Source organism: Spermophilus citellus, assembly GCF_964194105.1.
Source record: "Spermophilus citellus genome assembly, chromosome: 7".
Classification (NCBI taxonomy): domain Eukaryota; kingdom Metazoa; phylum Chordata; class Mammalia; order Rodentia; family Sciuridae; genus Spermophilus; species Spermophilus citellus.
In genome coordinates, this window is record NC_138188.1 from 85,381,573 (window position 1) to 85,402,562 (window position 20,990).

Here is a 20,990-nt window from a genome sequence, read left to right on the forward strand (position 1 = left end):
CAGGATATATTAGTTCCACAAGATTCTTTTAAAATTAAAACAATATATTAAAAATATCAAAATATTGATATTATAGGTTGAGCATCCCTAATTTGAAAATCCAAAATCTGAAACTTTTTGAGTGCTTAAACAATACTCAAAATGTTTCAGATTTCAGGGCATTTGGGATTTTTGGCTTTCAGATTATAGATGCTCAACCTGCAAAGTCTATGAAAATATTCCCAAACCTGAAAAAAACTCAGAAAACTGAAATATTTCTAATCCCAAGCATTTCAGATAAGGGATCCTTAACCTATATTGACTACTCTTATGTAATATAGAAGATGTTCCTCATATCCTAATAGACCCACATTTTAAGTTACTACCCTTACACTGTACATAAAATAAGAATAAAGTTCCAGATATCACTTTGATATGTCTAAGTATGGATCTAGTGTTTTGTTTTTAAATATCTTGTTTTTTCCTGATGTGTTCTTTTAATATGAAGACCTAAGCCTTTTTTTTTTTTCAGTTCAAGGAGTCTTTTGCCAATTACTTGCTTTCCGCCTCCCCCTTTTCTTATATGTCAGGTGTATGTTTAGACTAACAATTATGAAAAACTGTTAAAGGCAGATAACAAAAACCAAAATAGAGAGCTACTTGGTAGTGCAAAGTACATTTAAGGCATGTTTGAAGATCCTGTGTGTTTTAATCAATAATGAAAACTTAAACATTAAAAGTGGTAAAAAAAAAAAAACTTAGAAAATGCCAAAATCATATTATAGCTAACCCTTGGCAACAAAGGCCAGAGTTCAGACAGGGTGATGAGGGTAAATGATATGGTGGAAGAATGAGGGGAGTTGGGGTTAGAGGTTATGGAGGTATCTTACTTGGAAGCAGCTCTCAGGGAGAAGGGACCCCTGTGTGTCCATCCCCAGTGTTATTGTCCTGCTACTCTGTGTCTACTTGGCATGAGGACGAACCACTAAAGAGCAGGATGACTTTGTTTTCTCCTTCCTGCCTCCATGACTTTTGGGAAGGGCTGTCTCCAATAGGGGAGCAGAGGAATGCATCAATACCTCATCCACCTGGGGCGAGTTTAGGAAACTCCCTGAAAACATTAAGCCTCATTTTCCTTCTCAGGATGTTGGGCCTGTCTCTCCTTACTTCTGAGTATCACTTTGGGAGGATTAATGAGGTGATGTATGCAATGGGGCTTTGCCAACTGCAGTGTAGTCCCCAGAGGTCAGCCACGATGTGAGCATGTTTGCTGCGAAGCCCTTTCTTTACAGAAAGATGTGTGAACAAAAAATGGCTGAGTGACTTTATTAGGTGTTGGCCTCTTCTCTGAGTTCTCATTTTGCCCTTACATATTCATTATAGGGTAATGGCTACTAGTCTTCCCATTTTGTGGATGAGATATACCAAAGACCAGGAGGTTAAGCAACTCATCCGAGGTCATGCAAGACTGAAATCAGAATTTAAACACAGGGTAGCATCACTACAGTGTCTGACCTCAACATTTATGACATCTGTAGTATTATCCTTAGGAATGAAACAGTGTTGATAGTTGCTACTTTGGAGTGTTGGTAAGTACTTAAGTCTAGGATAGACAAACAGAGGCAGAGGTATCATGGTGTACCAGCCTCCTTATCCTGAAGTTCTAGTTTCTTCTTACTGCCCTTTGTGATCCCAGTCATTTATGTGCCCGATTCACTCTCATTTAGCATCCATCACCCTCTTCGCCTGAATGACTGCAGTTGTATCTCAAACTATCTGTAGTAAAGGGTGAAGGAACAATTTGGGTTTTCCCTTCCAGTCTATTTTAGCCTTAAAAAAAAATCCTACTTAGATTTTTCCTCGATGCCAAATTACTTTAAAATGTTCAAAATTTTCTGAACATTTCCTCTCAATTTCGGCACTCATCGTAGATGGTAGTAAACAGTTTGCAGAATAGCCCTGGCCCACACACTGTGGTATAAATGGTACTGTCTTGTGCATCTTCCTTCTTTCACTCTTGCCTCCTCTAAACCAAAGACCACAAAGCAGTGACAGGAATTCTTTTAAAAATACAAATAAAAATCACACCATTCCTGGACTCAGCCTGTCCAGTGGCTTCCCCTGGAAGTTAAAATAAAACCAGACATTTACCATGGCCCCAAAGGCCCTCAGCCAGCTGGACCTGTCCATATACCCACCAATTTCCTTTTCCCAGTAGCCTTCCTTGGTGCTAATAAAGTGGAATTAGGCTTTTGATAAAATTAGGTTCACACAGAAAACACAATATGTCCTTTCTTCTACTAGGCCAAGCATGGACAGGTGCTTCCATCATTGTCTTTCCAACAGGGAGAACTTTCTCAATAGTTTCAGAAGGAGCAAGATGCCTAAAACCAAGTCTCAGAAAAGAGTTGATCAACTCTGTAGTGCAACCTATTGCTTCTCTGACAAACTCTGCCTAAAGGGGCCTGCAGAGCGGTCCCTTGAGGATTCAGCATTGTACTGATCAGCACATGCATATGAGGAAACTACTGGAAGCTGAGAGAATGGCGTCAGGGTGGGGTGGGGTGGTGTTATGTGTGTGCTGTTGTGATTTGAGTATGTCTCCCCAAAGTTCATGCGTAGAAACTTAATCCCAATTTTATATGTTAATGACATTTGGAGGTAAAACATTTGGGAATTAACTAGGATTGGATGAGGTCCCAAGGGTAGGGCCTCCATAAAAGCATTAGAGTAAGAGAGATCTGAGCTAGCCTGCCAGCACTGTCTTTCCATGTGATGCCCTCTGTGTGGGGAGCCATTCTGACACGTGATTGGGTGACTCCCGTTAAGGGCCTGAGGCGCTTTGGCTGAGTCGAAGCTTTCCCGACCCTTTCCTGATGAGAGAGCCCATCCGTGTGGGGGTGTGCCTGACCACTGACCCCGGGGACCCAATCACTGACCCTGACCTTGGAGTGCACCCCCCCAACCTTCATTGGATGGAATTCTCCCCTGAATCTCTTGTTCCCCAAATAAAAGGCTACTCCCCGGCGTGTTCTCTCTCTCTCTCTCTCCTGCTAGCCCAGAGTAATCCTCGCTGCCCTGCTGGGCGGCTAGAGGTGGGAACCAGAGAGGTGAGCCGTCTGGGACCTAGCAATATAAATAAGGTAACTGGTTTGTGTGTTTTATTTCGATCTCTTCTAACTAACTTTATGCCTAGAACCTCATTAATGAAACCACTGCGCAGGCCGCGTGGTAGACCTCTGCTATGTTAATGATGCAGCAAGAAGGCCCTCGGCTTCTTGAGCAGATGCTGGAGCTGTGCTCTTGGACTTCTCAGCCTCTAAACTGTGAGAAATATATTTCTTTTCTTTATAAATTACCTAGTTTCAAATATTCAGTTATAACAATATAAAATGGATAGAGATATTGGGAGAAGAGTACAAAGCCCAGTGTTCACAGGACTGGGAATATTGCTTTTTCCTTCTAGCCAGACTGGAAAAGCCATAATTCATGGGATGTTGGGTAGAACAGTCAGAAAGTTCTTGCCTCAGTAATGGGAAACAGCACTAGACTGAGCACTGCTCCAAATGTGCCTAACAAATCATAAAAAAGAAGCTCACCAGAGGATCAAACTGTTTCCAACTCATTAACCTCATTTCAGAACAGAGCTCTATAATATTTATAGAAATAAAAAAGATTCAGTACCCAACAAGGTAAATTCCACAATGTCTGGCACCTCAAAATAGTCAAGTGTTTGTGTTTAAATTGGAAATACACTGTCCCTGACTGTCCTGGTGGTGTTCTTCCATGCACATTTTTGTACCATTAACAAGTCAAAAAGTTTGTGCCTTCAGTTTTAACATCTTGTACATAACAAGTCCAAGAAGGCCAAACCATGGTCTGTGTTGATATTTACCTTGGCTTCTGAGACACCAGTTCCCCTTTTATATCTATTATTATCATAAAAAATATGTTTTCTCATATTTGATACATTCCCATTGGATTAGAACAAGGTGAACCCAAGCTAAGATATTGCCTAAGTCCATCATGGATCTCAATGAAGTTCAGGGTAAGGGGTAGTGAAAGTGGTGGGTGAAGTGTGATTGATTTACTGAGGCCAATTAAGTGGATGACTCAAAATTAAGAGTCTTAGAGGGCAGTAAGGGCCAAGCCTGGGAGGCAAGGTCTCTGATAGTATTAATAGGACTGGTTAGGCCAAGATCCAGAACCAGAAGACTTTGAGAACCAATAGAAAACATACAGAAAGTGAAGTAAGCAAAGTCTCAGGAAGACTGTGTCCAGGGTGAATAATCAGGGCTTGTTCATTATCAGAAGCTGGTGACTGGGTCAGAAGAATGTGCCAGGATCACCTACGAACTGACTGCTTTGGAGGTCCATAGCTGATGTCCACACTTTGGACCTTGCTATCTATTATCCCTCTGAGATTTGGGCAATTTTTAATTTGATTGACAAGACTATTTCTTTGATTCACTCCTCCACAATTCTGAGATCCAGTCTGACACTGTGTCTTCTGAATACTTTTAGTTAGACACTTTATACACAGAACAAACAAGTTTTCTTCAGATTGGCTGGTGCTAAGTACAACATTCTTTCCCACTCAACTTGTACAGACAATGTGGCTTTTCTTCATACAATTTATCAATCTTTTGGCAAAGCAAAAATAATTAGTTTTCAAAAATGTTTAACCCAAGGAGTTTCTTCTTGAAGATGATGACAAGATATCACTATCATTATGTAATTAAAATTTTATTTTCTTTGGGAGATGGGGTTGGGACTAAAAGGAATAGTCTCTGAGAAAATTGGAATTCCATTTGTCTTTTAAAGGAGGGATATCTTAAAAATCACTTTTTCATCTAGAAGAGGGTGTTTCCATTGGTAATGTTGGAACACATTACTTCCATTGCAAATGATAACTACTATGGAATGGATAACTTGAACTGGGATGTAGGGATGTGTGCTGGATGGTAGTCAGTATTCTCCTGGTCACCATGATGGTCTTCATGGTCAGAATGATTCCCTTACAGAATTTAATAATGACAACACCAACACTAGACAGTAGACAGAGTAAGTTTATTACTTTATTTTTTTTCAAGTCAGCAAAGATCAAAAAAGATTCTATTCTCTGTGTTTCCCAATGGGAAAGACATAGATATAGGAGAGACTACAGGCTCTCTGTGTCTATCTGATAAACTTAGGTCTGCTGTCTGTACTACTAGACATATCTGCAGACATTAACTCTGTAAGGAAGATTCAAGAGAGGACAGCTCATGCTTTGTGGAAAGGAATGTACTAACCTGATATAATCTACTTTATGTTAATTGTGGTGAGTATTGCTGGTTTTAACTTTGTCTTTATATTTATTTATGTTTTGTGGTGGTAATGAGTAAGAGGGTGGGGTGAGTAAATAAAATTGCTTCTCTGTTCTGAAAAATTGCTACATTCTAACTGGTTCTCAGGTGGGAGGATGGGAGTTGTTGTGATTTATTTATTTATTTATTTATTTATTTATTTATTTATTTATTTAGGAGAGAGACTGACAATGTGAAATCAGTGAGTGAAGGCAAAATCAAGAGCATTTTGCTTTACCTCAGTCCTAGTTTCGTTTTCCCCTTGCCCACTTTTGTTTCTTTTCTGTACCATTCCCCTCCCCCCCCAAACCTGTGATCACTCTTCTGTCAACAGGTCCTTAATAACATAGAAACTGCACAAGATTCTGAAGAGATATTGATGGATTATTTCTTTTCCTCATCACTGTAGATCTTATATTTGCCTTGGAAATAGAATTTATATACCACCCTAGGGAATTCTTCTTCGGTTTTCCTGAAATTAAGAGAATCCCCATTTTTTTCCCATAAAGTTTAGGAAGAGGCAGTTTATGAAAAGTTAGTAATAGAAAGAGGTCAACTGAAGGGATATTTTGATTTTGAGGTATCCTGACCTGGGCATGATATTAATCCTTTGGAAAACAAAGAGAGCAAGCATTGACTCACACTGAGACTAGTTAAGTCTCTGATTATTTTTTAGTACTTTATCAATCACAGATGGTGCTGAATCATGAGGTATACTGCCAGATTTTGGGATGGAATATCACTCACTAATGAAGAACTTGGTTAGGTCTGAAAGAGTACATTTTCAGGAAAAGTCATGGACTTGAAGTGTGTTATCTTTCCTTGCTATTTGGAACATCATCACTTACTTTTATGACTCTAGGTTAACAAATGACACCTGCAAATATTCTTCCCTCTATTGTCCCCAAACTGAGGTTCAGCCTTTTGTATTTTTCCTCCATGGTTCAGGGTATATTTGAACGTATAAACTAATATTTTTTATTCTGGGGAGTGAGACTTGAGAAGCAATTCACAATGGGCAATTCTAAACTAGGGTGACTAAAAACCAGAATAAGGATGAATGGATATTTTTTTCTGGTGATCTATGTCCAAGTGGAGAATTGATGAGCAGGTTAACTTACATTAGTTGAGTATCTTACTGTTATAAAACAGACCATGAATGACCCTGGTGTTTGGAGAAAGCAATTCTTATTTGGCGTCCTTATAGGAAAGTCTCTGGTTTAAATGAGTTTCTCCACTGGCTTCCCATTTGGGTTTTCATTTTCTAAATATCTTCAGGGGTTTTTGTTTGTTTGTTTGTTATTTGGTAACATGACAGCATAACCTCACAACTTCACATTTATTAGTTGCAGTCCACACTCACCTTAATTTCTTACGGTCTCATTTCTTATTTGCTGGTATGTCCAAATGCTGAAAGGAACAGCAATTTATTCCTGAGATTTCTCAGTCTTCACATGTGCAGCCCAGGTCAGGGGTGCCATCTGGGGTATTATCTACTCCCCATGTGTTGGAATGAATGTAAGCTGGTTGGCTTGGTAGGCTTGTCCAGATAAGAGAAGCAAGGTCATGGGGGAGGGAGGAGTTACTCCTTGTGGGAGCCTTATATTTACATCCTGACCACTGAAGTTGGATGGCTGAATGGTTTTATGGAATTGATTAATCAGGAAGTAGACATAGTGAGAGTGGAAGTAAATGAGAATGGTTACAGTTATGGGAGAAACCCTGCTAATGGAGATTCTTTAGTGTCTTCTGGTGAGCTGGGAGCTTGACTGGTGGGTTGACAGTCATACTTGTGTGTCTGACGACATTAATTGCAGGGTGCTATGGGCCAGGTTTCTATAGGTTGGGTGGAGATGGAGGTCACTGGCAGTGAGTACAACACCCAAGGAGAAACATGTGAGTAGGAGGAAGAAAAGCAATTTTTTTCTTCTGTTGTTGCAAGACTGGTGCTGGTGAAATAGTCTTTTCTTGAACACTGAGCTGCACCTGGTAGGACTGGGAGCTTCTGAGCAACACATCCACTCAGGAATCATGGGGGACTTAGGCAAAGGTCAAAGTAAGGTAAGTTTTAGTATGACACTGTGTTTTCTTACTAGTTGCTTTTGGCACGCACACAGATGTTTGTGCATGTGTGGGCGTGTGTGTGTTTATAAAACTGAACGTATGGTGTCAACTTTCAAACTATAGTTTCTATATTACAGAATATTTTCAGCATTAACTAAGAAACAAAGGCTAATATTAGCTGGGAGCTCTGTTTTGGACAGTCTGTTTTGGACAGTTTGAGAGGTGTATTAGACATCTGGGTGGAGAAGTTGAATATACAGTTGATTGCAGGACTCTATAGTTTGGGGAGTATCTGATACTAAAGATAAATATTTGGGAAACACAGGCATGTGGCACAGCATTCCAGCTGTGAACAGGATGAGATCCCCCAGAGTTGAGGGTAGATAGAAAAGAGTTTTAAAAACAGGTCCCCAGGACTCTCAATCATAAGAGCTTGGAATTTAGGAGACACTGGAAACAAAGGAGGGTGCAATGAATGGGAAAAAAAAGGGAAGAATATTTTTCAGAGAGGAGGCTGTGGGGAGCACTGTGGAATTCTGCCAGTGGCTCAAGTAAGATGAGGGCAGAATTGGCTACTGAATCTAGCAATGGGGTAGGGGCAGTCTTTGGTGGTTTTTTTCAAGAGAGAGAGAGGGGATCATGTATGACCAGTAAAGAAGGGACAGAATGAGGTGGGGCAAGGTGAAATTGCTGCCAATTTTCCTCTGTCCTCATTCTGGGAGACCCAGGATCCTTAGTTTCTCATTCATCTTTATTTTATGTTGCCGCCTCAATTTAACTTTGCAAGCACTTTTAAATTCTTTTTGAGTATGACAGATGGGGTGCTCTCACAGATGAATTCTTCTCTAGTGTCTGTTGGGTTCAGGGACTGTGACTATTTGGCATTCTGTCTGGCGACAGAGATGTAGCCAAACCCTGGTCCTGAGAGAGGTGCTACGAGCAAATCTCTGAATATAACCTTAGAACTGGAGTAACAACAGACCTTGCAAGGAAGAGGCCCTCAGGTGTGAGCATGGTAACAGGTGGGGCTTGTTCTGATGAGGCCCCAAGAATAATTGTGTTTTAGCATTTGTCTTGGTACAGGCAGGCCCAGAGTATGACAAATAGAAGTCTTGAAATTAAGAAAAATTAGAAGGCTTTGAGAGGAAAACAAGAGAGTGAATGCAATCATGGGGAAAAGAAGAAAGAAATCAAGACAAGTGAGGAAGTTTCCTCAGCTTAGCCCTGTCCTTCTGGGCTGTGTTTATCCTGGTAGGAATGCAAGGGCTGACCTACATTTTTAAAGTGATTGTGGAATTTGGCATGTATTTTAGGAAGGCTGTTCCCAGGGCTGAGGCCCATGGGTGACTCAGCTGGCTTAGACACAGCTGGCTTTTGTTGGGGCAACAGGAGCGCTCCCCTGCAGTGGTCTGGAAATATTTGCAGACGGTGCCATCTTGTTATTGCCATCCAGCAGGCTTGTTGCTTCCTTCTCATCCCTCTTGTTTAATCAGGCCTCACCATTTTTGGCCAGTGAAAACAATTATTGTTTAGAAGCTCCAAATATCGACTGTAGGTATTCCTTTAGGGCTGTGTTAAGGTGGTAGGAGATGCCAGAGGAAGGATAAGTTGGTAGGGTCCCTTCTTTGCTGCCCATACCAGGTTATGAAAAGCAAACCTTCTACTTTGTTATCTATGTAGCGTTGTGCACTGGGTGTCTATCTACCTGCAGTGCCAACTTTCACATAACTGCCTCACCCACCCCACACATCCCACAGAGTGTTATCACCCAAATGTGTCTCACTTTCCCTGTTTCAATACAGGTGGTGGGAAGATAGGGAACACGAGGAAGTCAGACATCATGGAGTTCCTGCCTGGCTAGGAGAAAGCAACCTCTGCAGTACTAGGGGGGCTACATCAAGGTGACACCCTAGTTTTCCTTGGTCTCATGTAGAATGTGAGTGGGTAAACATTTCATTAGCTTCATGAAGGGAGAGACCTGGTTTCTAGTCATTTTTAATACCTTAAAGAACCACTTTAGTAACTGAGGGCAAAGTTTGGCTCTGCCACGGCTGCTTTATAATTTGGGATTTAGTGGAGTTTAAATTATTTCTGCCATGTGTGTGCTCCCCCCTGGCAATGTGATTGCAAGGAGTCCAGGTGAACTCTGCATCTCTGATTGAGGCAGGATGTGCTGCGGATGAGCTTTAGTGACTCAATTTCTGTGTCTGCCCCTGCCTGGGCAAGTCTTATCTGGATCTCAGAGGCAGCCTCTCAGGCTGGGACAGTGGAAGTGCCAAGTCAGCTTCAGCACGTACACAGTTCCCACAGATGCCCACCCCATATTTCTCTGTGCCAGCTGGGTCTAGCCTCCTCCTGTCCATTCAGGCAATGGAAGAGAACGATGCCATCCAGAGCTGCTGTGACATGTGGGGCTGGCCTGGTGCCTGTTTGAGGTGGCCAGAGCCTCCTTGCTGTATTCCACTCTCACACTTTTCTTGTACCTGGTACAGTTGTAAACCCATTTACTGTGATTGCAAATTATATTTTGGATCCACTCAGTAATGTGATGAGAGGTGTTTGTGTGTACATGTTTGTTTGTTGTTTGGGGTTGAAGAGGATGTCTGTGGAAGTCACTCTTTCCTAAGCCATTCTCAGGCAGTATATGGTTCTGCAGCGATGCACCTACCCAGCTTTGTCCAACACCAATTTCAGATCTATGCTTGAGAAGACAAAATCAAATAGTAGCAGGAACTTAATGTTGGGGGTGGTGGTACCCCCTAACACTTGTCTAGCTATTGCCAGGGCTTTTGGATACATGAGTATCCACAAACAAAAACCTGTCTGAAGGCTTGCACAGTCCACAGTCTTAGTGAACTAATAGTTCTGTGCATAAACATCTCTCAACGTGTCCATCATGCGGTAAGCAAGGGTAAACTAAGTTTTTGTCGTTGTGCCTACTTCTTGGTACAGTTACCAACTATCCTGGGGACAAGGAGAAAAATGATACTAGCACTTCATATCTTCTGTCCTCTTTACTCCAGTATAACCAGTCCTCTTGATTCTAGGGCCAAATTGTAATATTTGTCATTACTTTTTTCTACCCTACAAACTTCTGATGTGTTTCGCATTATTTCCACATATTCCAAACCTCCCAAATTTGCTACACTCATTTCATAGCTTAGAACATGTATTTTTTAAAATAAAATAGTTGGAGGTATCATGGGGTATTCTGATGATGCTTTCTGATGCTGTGACCCCCCATCTGGACAAGTGGCCCGAGGGGGATGCCTATATTACAAAAGTACACTTTGACTTTCTTTCAGTGCTTTTAGTGGACAGCATGGTACTTGGTTTTCCTGAATTTATTTAGGGATGCGAGATGCTCATCAGTCTGTTCATTCATTCATTTCCTTGTTTGTGAACTCCATTTAAGAAATGCTGGTACTGGGAATGTAAAGATAAAAGGCTTAGTCCCTTCTTTCCAGGAACTCAAAGTGCAGTGAGACAGACTCTAAATGTAAACAATGACAGAATTCATGAGCAATTCCATAACAGTTCCTTGGGATCCCAGAAAAAGGGAAACTCTCATACTTGAAGTGTAGGTTTGAGGAGGTTCTCTGAGATGGAATGACCCCTTTACTGAGATTTTTTTTCCCTCTAACCCCTCTTTTTCCTCCTTCTCTTCTTCTTCTTCCTCTTCTTCTTCTTCCTCCTCCTCCTCCTTTGTAACTGAGTTATGTTGGATGTGTGTTAATTGGGTGAAGGAGGGAAGGGCTGTAGGCCGTGTGGAACAGAACAGAGCCAGGGAGGCATGCTAGAGAGCTTGGCATGTTTGGGTAATGTTCAATGCCACTATTTAATTTGGTTCTATCAATGGGGCAACAGAAATGAGAGTAGGGTCCCTCCAGGAGGTCAAGGATACTGCCCCCCCTCATTATCCTGCTGTGATCAGACAATCCTTTTTGAAGAAGTACATCTGTGGGATGCATAACAGTATCTTATAGGAGCCCTGGAATTTGTCATCTGGAGGAGAGAGAGACCTAGATTTGCAGTTGTTTTGACTAGACTTGCAGCAGAGGCTTCTGTGAGCACAGGAAGTAGGAGGAGATTGTGTTCTGAATCCTGCTTCTTCACTCAGACTACAGTGAGATTTTGGGCAAATTATATAACAAACCAGTGTCTATTGACAAAAATTTTCTAATAATACCTACCTCATCAGAGGTGATGTGAAGATTAAATGATATAACTTATTGATATATGAAATAATCTAACACAGTATCTCATCAACAGATGTTATCTTCTTTTGCTTTCTGTTGTCTTTCTTTTCTCATTCTTTGTCGCCTTCTTTTCCTATTCTCCATTTTTCATCCAACTCTTTATTAGCTAAGTAATATATGTCAGGCATCCCACAAGGTCTACATTGTCCAGTATGGTGGACACCAGCCATATGTGGCCATGGAACACTTGAAGTGTGGCAGGTCCCAACTGAGATGTGCTATCAGTGTGAAACACACACAGAAGTCATGTATTTAACACTTTGTCTTGTCCCCAAACCACCATTGTTTCCAGGGCTTGCCTTCCAAGGGCAGGAGGCCAGAGACTTCTTGAGTCTGTGGAGGTTTTTCCTATAGAAAGCCAACCTTTGATTGTTTTCTGAGGTGGTCTTCAGGTGAGCTCTTCTTCCTGCAGTGATATTCTTATGAATGACAAAGCTTTGATTTTAAATTTCTAGTCTGTGTTCTTATTTTCCTCAGCAGTTTGGAAATACTGAGTTAATACTGGGCTGTGAGCAGGAATGAAATTTTTCTTAGTAATTTTTTTTCTATTAATTGCATGCTCAATTGACAATATTTGATGAAATAGAATACATTATAAAACTAGATTTCACCAGTTTCTTCTCACTTTTATAGAAGTGGCTACTGAAAATTTAAGATTACTTGTATAATTTGAATTTTACTTCTATTGAACAGCATAGTGCTGGCTGCTAGGAATTCACAGACTTTTGGAGCTTATGGCCTAGTAGGGGTAGGTAGAAAAACAAAATCAGAAGAATATTTAAAAATAAATAAAAAATACAAATTGTAATTAGAAAAATACACATTATAATACATACTGTGAAGATAAGTTTCTATGGAGAAAAAATAGGAATATGTAATTTAGACCATGTGGCCGAGGAAGTCTTCTCTGAGGAAGGGACTGGTGCTGAACCTTGACGGAGCTCTTCCTATGTGGACTTTCTAGATGACAGTAGGGACAGGACATTTCAGGCAGAGGAAAGAGCCTGCTGGGAATACTCATTGAGTCCATCTAACATCAGGCCTGTGGTCAGCAGCAGTAAAAACCTGTGGGGTGACAGAACCAAGGAGCGCCCCTGACTGCTCAGGGCTTGTGCTCTGGTGAGAAGACAGGCACCTGAGGGTGCAGGGATGTGGCTGGTACTTGGCCCTGGAGTGCCCTTTGCCCTGTCTTGTTTCCATCTCAGAGTCATCATCAACCATAGTCTTGACCAAGTGGGTCCCTAGGGCGTGTCTGTTCTTCCTTCCACGTAGGTAGGTAGTAAGATGCACAGTTGCCCCTCTATTCCCTGTTCTCACCACCTGCTCTGACTCAGACTCATCATCTAGGTAATGAGCGTCTGTGATTGTCTTCTAACTGGTTTCCTTGCCTGCAGCCCCTTTCTCCCTGTCATATATCTGTGCCTGCCTGCCAAGTTAATCGTACTTGAACACCATTTAGATCATGTGACTTCCTTTCTCCTGAGATTCTGCCTTGCTGGCAGAAGAGCAGTTTTCTGGGAGATGCTGTATCTCTGTCACTTTTCATCCTTCACGTTTTCTTACTACATTTTGCAGAGAAGCATGGTCTGTAAGCTGTGATTTGAGGAGTCTTTCAAGCTTTACCAGTAACCATCTTGCCATATTTCTGTTCCTGCCCTGCATTGCCTCTTGGGCCAGGCATGCTGCAATTTCTGCTGTCTTGTGAACACTGAGCACTGTCTCCCAAGGAATGGCAAGAGCTGTTTCTAGAGTTGTGAAAACAGATTTGAACACCAGCTCTGCCATTAAACTAGCTGTGGAAACTCTTTCAGTAAGTTACTTATCTTTTTTGAGCTTAATTTCCTTATTTGTTAATAGCACGAGGCTAATCATGATTTGTACCCTTTAAGTTGGGTGGATAAGGTGAAATGTTGTAGGTAAATCATAAGTGCCGAGTCCACAGTGAGTCCTTAATCCATATCCCTTGTTTAAATCAATGGTAAGCCATGATTAAGAGTTGCCTCTGGGGACTTTGGCCCTACTTTCTTTTTGTATCTCTAATACCAGTTAACAATTTTCTTATAACTGAAAATGGGCTGTTGTGCAGCTTTTGTGCAGCGGTGGTGGTGGCCATAAACACTGGATAGGGACACTGCATGGTGTTATCTTGGACCTGGCTGGAACCTCCAGAGACCACCCTGTGTAGAATCCCTGAGGTGCCTCAGGATGTCCAAACAGGTCCAAAGGAGTTAGTTGAAATGCTTCTGTTGTTCCATGTGGGATCTGTTATTTTTCTCACACAGCAGTCTCTAGTTGGTTCTCCTGTCCATCACAAAGTACTGCAGTTGTTGGTTTTTTACTTACCTTTGGTCCCTCTTAATTGAATATCTTTTTTTTTTTTTTTTTTTTTTTTTTTTTTGCTTTACTTCTATCAATGAGGAACAGTAAGAAGCTTAAATCTGCAGATACAAAAGACCGGGAGTCTGGTCACACCTCAGCTCTTTTCTCTAGGGTTTATCAAAGAGTTAAATGTGTTAGACTTGGCAGTGTTAAAAGTCTCACACAGGCATACCATGACATTATTAGCTGTGCAGCTTTTTTGCTGGGATGTGGTATCAGGTCATTTTCACAAGGAGGAGGCAACTTGAGCTCTTCTCCTAGGGAATATTCTTTTAGATAGTACAGTACTGCAGGTAAACTTAAGACAATTTAGGTATAAAGAACTCTGTTATTTTAAATGGTAAAAATATTAAAACATAACCTGTCCAAAAATCAATATTTTTTAAACTCTTTTAGTTTTGATTGCAACAGACTGGTTACAAATTAAACTACAAAGATCAGACTGTTTCAGAGTTCCCTAAGTGATTATGCAGTCTTTTTCAAACTGTGAAGAGTTAGGTGGAAGGAAAACTTTATTTCAAGGTTGAATTTTATCTATGCAGTCACAGGCAGCAAGCATGTTGTTGTGTATAGAATAGTATTTCTCAACTTTTTAGGCCATTAAATAAAACCTTCACATCATCTGTTCATGTGAAGTATCTTAAAATAGACATTTTAAATACATAAAGACAATTTTAAAAAAAGACAATTTAAAACTATGCTATATATGCTTGGGAGGGGGGCAGCATTTCACACCAGGAATCACTGAGTAAGGGCTTTTGTCTTCTTGTTCTTATCTCTTTGGAAGATGTAGTGTGTAGCATGTAATTGACAAAAGTAGAATAGAATACCTAGTTGAAAGTTAGTGAATAATAAATATTTATAAAATAGAACAAATTAACCTCAATAAAAATTAAAGTTTCAATAGCTCCTCTATGGAGATTGAAATCAAATGAATCCTGTATGTTTGGTGCCTGGAAAAGAAACAAAACACCAACAGAAATTCAGATGTCTTGCCTACTCGGTCCTCAATGTGTATTTTAAAAATATGTTGTAAATTGGGGCTGGGGATGTGGCTCGGGATGTGGCTCAAGCAGTAGCACGCTCGCCTGGCATGCTTCGATCCTCAGCACCACATACCAACAAAGATGTTGTGTCCGCCGAGAACTAAAAAATAAATATTAAAAAAAAATGTTGTAAAGAGCAATAAGGTAAATGCAGTGCCCATCATACTTGACCGTCCTCTTTTTTAAAAAATATTTATTTATTTTTGTTGGACACAATATCTTCATTTTACTTATTTTTATGTGATGCTGAGGATGGAACCCAGGGCCTCACACATGCTAGTAAGCGCTCTACTGCTGAGCTACAACCCCAGCCCCTTGACCATCCTCTAACACCAAGACTTGGTCTCTTACTCTTAGTTCTAAACCAGTAATGAATCAATGATTCTGTTAATATGCTGGGAATCATGAACAGATTAGAAGAAGCATTGGAAATCAACATGGACCAGTGTTACCAGCATTATTAATGTGAGATGGACCCATTTTAACATCAGATTTCTAGACACCTCTCATCCCCTTCTGAACTTTGATTATGGCTCTACTTTTATTATCTATTTGTTGAGCAAAAAAGACATATTCAGGTCTGTTGGAATAACTTTCAGTCTCAGCTAGCAGCTACTAGCAGCTCGGAAGTGCCTGAAATATCCACCTTCCTTCAGGCCTGACAGGAGTGCCTGCAGGATGGGTTAAAACCACATCCTCAGCACTTGTGGTTAACATTGCCAAACTGCCCAGCCAAGAAACTGAGAGCCAGGGGCTTCAGGGCATGAAACCCCTGACTCAGTAAGGGCTAAAGACCCTTCCAGATTGCTTTCTGCCACACAGCAATATTTAGAGTTTCCTCACAGTGCGGTTACATTAGGCAGAAGATGATTGGCTTATGGATATTGTCTTGCTTACGTATGATTGACAGGCACGCCCCACTCAAACCCTATAACCAGTGTGTGAATTCCAAAAACAAACTGAGCTACCAGCTCCCGGAGTCTGTGTGTGTTGATTCCGCGTCTGCGCCCCCCGCCCCCCCACCAAGTAGCTGAGTGACCATCGATCACAAAGAGACTAGGAACACATTCACGGGCCAACTCACATGACTTGTTGCAATGGAACAGTGGCCCAGGGATCCTCAGCTTACCTAATGGAACAACCACATTTTGGACCAAATTCCTAATTAGTTGAGAAGTAGCTTGGTTAGAAATCACAAAAGCATAGGATGTTCAAATAGAGATATGGAAATATCCAGAAGTCACAATCAAGTCAACTGAGGACACTGAATAAGGAACACTGGGTATTGTTTGAAAAATCTGTAACCTGAGATATTGCAATATTCATTACCCCCATGGAAATCCTTTCATGTGTTGCCAGGTAAAATACAGAATGCTTAGTGAAATTCAAATGTGAAATAAACAGCTCATGAAATATATGGTAGAAACTTGTGCTAAAAAAAATGACTTGTTGCTTATGTGAAACTTAAATTTCACTAGGTGTCCTATGCATTTATTATTGTTGTTAAAGTGACCACCCTACTTTCAGATATCCACAGTGCTGCAGGGCAGGGAATGAAAACATGGATGACATTCCTGTACATTTGTGAATATAGAGCATTGACATATTTCCTGGGGATTTTTCAGTTGTCTGTCAAAGGCTCTAAGGCTCTGTGTTTGGTTATCTTGTTCTTCTTCATGGATGTACAACTCAACTTGGACAGTGACCACCCAGGAGGCAATTACTGATGTCCTTTATTTCCTGTGTTCATTTTCATCAACTTTGAAGTTTAGCCACAAACTTATATACCTGATTTTGAGGTAGGGGCAGAAGTCAAAGGTGGAGATTTCTTTGGGCTGAAGTAGTCACTTTGAGGGTCCAATCAGAAGAGGAAGTAGAAGGAAAGGCAAGGAAACTTTAATTTACCAGAACCCTTGTCTTCTAGTCCTGTAGTCAGAGAATTTTCCATGGAACATGGAATTCCACTTTTCTTGTCTGAACTTGAACTTTAAGGTGATTGAAGTTTAGGTGTTTTTCTCTTTCTCCCTTTCCAGTTTCTCTCTACCTCTGTAGGTTAGTTTCATATGCAAAGCTGGCATTGAACTAATTTTTTTTTTATTTATTGAATTCATAAATAGGATATGCTAGGATTTGGGTTTTTAAAAAAATTTATTTATTTATTCTAATTTGTTATACATGACAGCAGAATGCGTTTCAGTTCATAGTACACATATAGAGTACAATTTTTCATTTCTCTGGTAGTACACAGAGTAGAGTCACACCATTTGTTTCTTCATACATGTATTTAGGTAATGATGTCCATCTCATTCCACCATCTTTCCTACCACCATGCCCCCTCCCTTCACCTCCCTCCCCTTTGCCCTATCCAAAGTTCCTCCATTCCTCCCATGCTCCCCCCCCCCCATTATGGACCAGCATCCACATATCAGAGAAAACATTCAGCCTTTGGTTTTTTGGGATTGGCTTACTTCACTTAACATGATATTCTCTAGCTCTGTCCATTTATCTGCAAATGCCATGATTTTATTCTCCTTTATTGCTGAGTAGTATTCCATTATGCATATATACCACAGTTTCTTTATCCATTCATCTATTGAAGAGCATCTAGATTGGTTCCATAGTTTAGCTACTGTGAATTGAATTGCTATAAAAATTGATGTGGCTGTGTCACCATAGTATGCTATTTTTAAGTCCTTTGGGTATAAACTGAGGAGTAGGATAGCTGGGCCAAATGGTATTCTGATTTAAAATAAATAAGTTTTCCCCTCCAAATCAGGCAGAGTACTACAAGAAATTCAAAGAAATGTCCTATTTGAATGAATATTCACTTTGGGAGATATCTAAATACCAATCACCTTAAAGTTCAAACAAATAAACAAACAAAAAGTAGAGAATATTATAACCTGCCATGCTCCATGGAAAATTCTCTGATTACAGTACTAGAAAACAAGGGATCTGGTAAATTAAAGTTTCCTTGCTTCCTACTTTTTCCCCTAATCAGACCCTGAGAGTCTCTACTTTAATCCAAAGAAAGCTCCAATTTGACTATTCCACCTCATTCATTTGAATGAATGTTCACATTAAAGTTCTATGTTACCCATGTTAAAAGAATGACTGTCATAACAGGTCCTAAGGGTCAGAGATTTTCTTCACAGGAGATTGAAATGAAAGCACTGAAAATTAAGCTCCTATTTTTATATGGCATTTTCTCTTCCACCCAGAGTAGGGATTTTGAAGATTCATTTTATAAAACTCTGTGGTAGTGATTGCCAGTGTTGCCCCATTTCTCACTTTATGACCTCAGGTGTTTGAATATGGTGGTGGATATTTGGACTCAGAGGATAAGGAAGGGGAAATTAAAAACAGAGCAATTAGTTGCAGGCTTTAACAATTAAGAGAAGAAAATAAGAGCTAGAAAACATTTTCATATAAGTTTCAGAGATACTGGTTAATCCCATTCTTGCTTCTGCATACAAGGCTTTAGCTAGTACAGCTCAGCTTTGTTCAGTTCATTCATCAAACATTTTGGACTGCAGGCTTGGTGCTGGATGAGTAAGGAGCTCCTGGCTAGTGGTAAGAGACTGGGAGTTAAAGAGGTCATCTCAACATGGAATGTGAGGAAATACTTCAGCAAAGGGATATGCAGGTGCTGTGGAGGCAGAGGGAGTACCATCTAAAGCAGAGTGAGAGTTCAAGGCCAAGGGATGAGTCACCTCCAAGACCAGGCCTTTCAGCTGTGGCCACTCCCGTGTGAGTGTTGGGGTCATAGCCTTTGATTTCTCAGGCCAGCCTTAGTCTGAAATGATTTTCTGTCATCAGACCCCATGCAGAAACACCAAATCTCTGCTTCTTGACTCTTCCATCTCTTTTTATCCTTCTCAGCTTTTCCAAGGACAATTTTAAATAGAGATAAAAATAGAGAAATAATGACGTGTCTGTTATCCAATTTCAGCAACAATTACCAGCTCACCACCAATATTGTTTTGTCTCTCTTCCTATCCACTTGTCTTTTCCCCAGGTAGTTTTTGAAACAGTCAAGTCTTTCCTGAGAAAAGCAGGGGAGCGGGACCTGCATACACACTCCTCAACATGGGACAATATGACTTGTGATTTTTTTACTTTATTGTGTTGCTGACGTGATATGCAATCAGTAGAAACTGCATTTCAGACTTTGAATTTTTATGTTTTCCACAGTTTTAGCAATATGTAGCATGATATTTTCTCACCATGCTGGACAGTAACGGTGAGCCACAGTGCCCAGTTTGCCAGGAGATCAAAAGGTGAACAGCTGATCCTCTGTAGAGTATTATGTCACTAACCTGTGATGTGCTGTAGGTTAGGTGTTGCTATGATTTGGATGTAGTTTAGGCATTTATGTGTTAGAAGCTTGGTCTTCTGAGTGGAAATATTGGAAGATAGTGGAGCTTTGAGAATTGAAGCCTGGTGCAAGGTCCTTAGATCACTAGGGATGCTGCCTTTGAGATAGATTAACATAGTTTTCATAGGATCCCAATTAGTTTCTCAGAGGGTTGTCATGAGACTGCCCCTCCTCACTCTCCAGCTTCCTTTCTCCTCATGTTATTTCTCCCTATTGCATACACTCCCACCATGATGCTATTTCTTAGGCAGTGTTTAGCTGAGGATGAACAAATAGGGATACTCTCAGCCTCCAAAATTGTGTGCTAAAAACCATCTTTTTTAAAAAAACATATATTAACCCGTCTCACGTATCTTTCCATAGAAATTGAAAACTGACTTATACAGAGAAACCATACTGAGGAGTGGGATTGTTGCTATACCTATATCTAAAAATGTGAAAGCAGCTTTGGAACTAGATAATGGGTAGAAGTTAGAAGACTTTGAAGGAGCAGCCTAGAAATAAGCCTATTCTGTAAGTGGAATATTAAAGGCAATCCTGGTGAGGACTCATAAGATGGTTTCTGTTAGAAATTAGAATATAGGCCACACTTGTTGCACCATATCAAAAAACTTGGCTGTACTGTGATGCCCTAGAGCTTTATGGAAGGCTGAATTTAAGTATGATGAACTGGCTTATCCAGTGTAAGAAATTTATGAACAGCCAAGCATTCAGACTGTGATGTGTATTACTGGCTGCTTTTAGTGAAAATTACCAGACGACTTAGAAATAGAGTGGAAAGTTTTGGGAAATTTGTAGACTGACAAGGAAAAAAACAAAGAAAAATCATGTAAAGGTGTGACCAAGTAATTTCTTTTTTTCCCATATTGTTTTATATTTGTGGTTTGCCAATTGGCATTTCATCTACAGTGTCTGACTTCACAGATATATAGTTTGTATACACAACTGAGACTGATTTTGTGTAAATTAAAATGATTGCTATGATCTTTGCTTTGAGAAAGTTTTCTGCACTATCTGCACTAGAAATGTTTATTTATTATTGATAAATTCTATCATATTTAAGTTCCATTGCTATTCCTCTTACTATTGATTAAATGCCTATGCATGCAATTTTAGCTTGTTTTCAGTACTTTATAAAATTAATTTAAATTTGTAGTTTTTTTGTTTTTTCTATGTGTTCTTTTTAGTTATACATGACAGTAGAGTATATTTTGACATATTTATACAAATATGGAGTATATCTTATTCTAATTAGGATCCAGTCTTGTGGTTGTACCAGATGTGGAGTTTCACTGTGGTGTATTTATATATGTACATCAGAAAGTTAAGTCAGATTCATTTCACTGTCTTTCCTATTGTTGTCCCCTCTCCCTTCCCTTCACTCCCCTTTGTCTAATCCAATGAACTTCTATTCTCTGTCTCCATCCCACTTGTTTTGTGTCAGCATCCGAATATCTGAGAAAACAGTTGACCTTTGGTTTTTTGAAACTGGCTTATTTCGCTTAGTACAATAGTCTCCAAATCCATCGATTTTCCA

The 20,990-nt window shown here is 40.2% G+C and overlaps 1 protein-coding gene across 2 annotated transcripts in view; it reads left to right on the forward strand.

Annotated features, from left to right (window-relative positions):
- Positions 1-20,990, forward strand: part of LOC308653125 (transmembrane protein 45A-like) — a 68,621-nt gene that overhangs the window by 8,308 nt on the left and 39,323 nt on the right. Inside the window, exon 1 of one of the 2 annotated variants that reach the window (XM_081301582.1) lies at positions 9,215-9,292. The exons of the other annotated variant lie outside the window; for it this stretch is intronic. The gene's annotated coding sequence lies outside the window, so the exon portion shown is untranslated. Of the gene's footprint in view, positions 1-9,214; positions 9,293-20,990 lie in introns of those variants that run through there. 2 annotated transcript variants of the gene reach the window in all.